Below are 2,395 nucleotides of genomic sequence, written 5' to 3' on the forward strand. Positions count from 1 at the left end.
CAAGGCTGGGGCTTTACTGTGTTAGGCCATGTGGGTTTTCAAGCCTGAGTGGGGCACAGAGTCAGACAGGTAACTTGAGACTCTTGACAGCTTTGGCTGACCTTGCAGGTGTAGCTGAGCAGGGATTAAGTGTTTTTCAGCATTGTTGGGTGGAAGAATATTTGCAGCTTTTATTGTGTCTCTGAGCCAATTCTTCAGACCTGCAGTGTGAAGTCCAAGAGTAGATGTATGGCATGGCCTTAAGACGTGGCTACTAGGTAGGCTTTGTCCACTTCCAAGATGTGTCACCTGCTCTGGGACCCTCAGGTCACTGTTCTTGGTGTAAGCCCCACACAGCAACAGAATGGGGGGGAAAGCTCTTTAGAGAGAGGAAAACTGTGTCTTTTCCACATGGTCCATTCTAGTCAAAGAGTCTTTAGTAGCAGATGAAAATGCACCCCAGAGGGTTCTGTTGCCTACACAAAATAAATGAAGAATGTAAGCAAAACAGAGGAAGTTATGAAGAGTTCTTTGACAATGATTATAACTACCTACGGCACTTGAAAGAATCATCTGGGCCCTATGTGCTTAAATTCAAAATACCTTCAGCGTAACAGGAGAGATGAGAAAGAGGAAACTTTAATAATTCTAGGCCATGGATTTACTTTGCCTTAATCAGAGTTTGCATCAGAATTTAAGGAAGGTATTGAACTGGTAAATAAAACAGCTGCTATTTTGGGTCCTCAACTGGATTTGGATCCTGACGTTGTTGCAGCTCTTGGTGATGATTTCGACTTTGTTATCCAGCATCTATGTGAAAATGATTTTATCCTTCAGGCTGATGAGGAACAAGAGAGGAAGAGGGAATAGATGGAAAGAAATCTAAAGCTGAAAATGGCAGTGAGTGGAAAGATATGGACGGGAGGGAAAGTGATAGGGAGGAATGATGACTATGATTTTTTTTTTTTTTTTTTTGCGGTACGCGGGCCTCTCACTGTTGTGGCCTCTCCCGTTGCGGAGCACAGCCTCCGGACGCGCAGGCTCAGCGGCCATGGCTCACGGGCCCAGCCGCTCCGCGGCATGTGGGATCTTCCCAGACCGGGGCACGAAGCCGTGTCCCCTGCATCGGCAGGCGGACTCTCAACCACTGCGCCACCAGGGAAGCCCGATGACTATGATTTTTAAAGCCCATTCTCAAATGAAGATGATTCGTCTGCCTGTGCAAACCTCATGAAGTCATAGGAAGCCATTTTTTAGGAAGAAGAAATAAAAAGTCACTTCATAGAGAATTCTATTACTTCCTCAGTCGCGAGAAGAAATGAGCAGCTGACCCTACATGAGCAGTTTGAGAAGTTTTACGAGCAATTAGATAATAACAAGATTGGAGCGCCAGATAATGCCAAATTGGAGGGTTCCATTAATGTATCAATAGATAGCAATCGGTTACATGAAGTTTTAAATGACGAATGCAAAGAGAAGGCAGAGAATTGTATGAAGTTGAATACACTTTAAGACTCTGAGGATGAAGGTCTGCCAGTTAATGATATTGATGAGTCTGAGGAAGAAGAGATGGTTTCTCTAGTTCTAGAAGAAGCAAAAGAGAAGTGGGATTGTGAATTCATTTGTAGCACATGCTCACATTTATTCAACCATCCTTAGCTTATCAAATATTAACCAAAGCCCAAACAAATCCAAGTATTTAATAGAACAGGAATACCTCTCAATGGCTTACCAAAGAAAGGACTCACAGCAGAACAATTTAATAAGTATAGATGATTAATGGCAATGATCTACTTAAGGTATCAACTCAACCACATTCTAAAAATGAAAGCAAAGAAAAGAGCAAGAAAGCAAGTTATAAAAGAAGGGCACAGGGAACAGAGAGCAGAGAAGAAAGCTAACAAATTAGCCTTCAAAGTGAAGAAACGAGAGCAGGAAAATGAGTGCTGCATTTGAAGAATGTTGAGGGTCCAGAGTTATAAAAATGGGACATTTAAGAAAAGGCACATCCCCCATTAAGGACTCCTTATTATGTTCAATCATGAATTACAATCTTCAAATGACAAAACTCTGCAATTTTTATTGATAGGTACTGAAAAAACAAGTGTAGTATTTGAACTAATTTTATAGCTCAATTATAAAATAGTTGTAGAACAAGTTTTCCCTGCTGACCATCATGTACATCCTGTCATAGTTTTATTTTAATTGTAATGTCTATTTACGTTGTTTTGAAGGTTTAATTAAATTTAATGTTATGCTGTAAAGTTTACATTATCGCTAAAATAAATAATTTCATGAATGTGAAATGCTTGGATAAATTATTAGAAAATATCTTCATGACTTAAATCCAAAGGCAACAAAGTTCCATAAGGTCCATAATACTAATGGGTGGAGTCTTAGTTTTAAATTCCTAGTG

At 40.2% G+C, this 2,395-nt stretch overlaps 1 pseudogene; it reads left to right on the top strand.

Annotated features, from left to right (window-relative positions):
• The first annotated feature begins 279 nt into the window (after positions 1 to 279).
• LOC111186083 (protein LTV1 homolog pseudogene) lies at positions 280 to 1,676 on the top strand (annotated as a pseudogene).
• Positions 1,677 to 2,395: the final 719 nt, after the last annotated feature.

This window comes from Delphinapterus leucas, chromosome 5 (genome assembly GCF_059928025.1).
Source record: "Delphinapterus leucas isolate spDelLeu-1000000601 "Yukka" chromosome 5, BTC_Dleu_Yukka2, whole genome shotgun sequence".
NCBI classification, from domain to species: domain Eukaryota; kingdom Metazoa; phylum Chordata; class Mammalia; order Artiodactyla; family Monodontidae; genus Delphinapterus; species Delphinapterus leucas.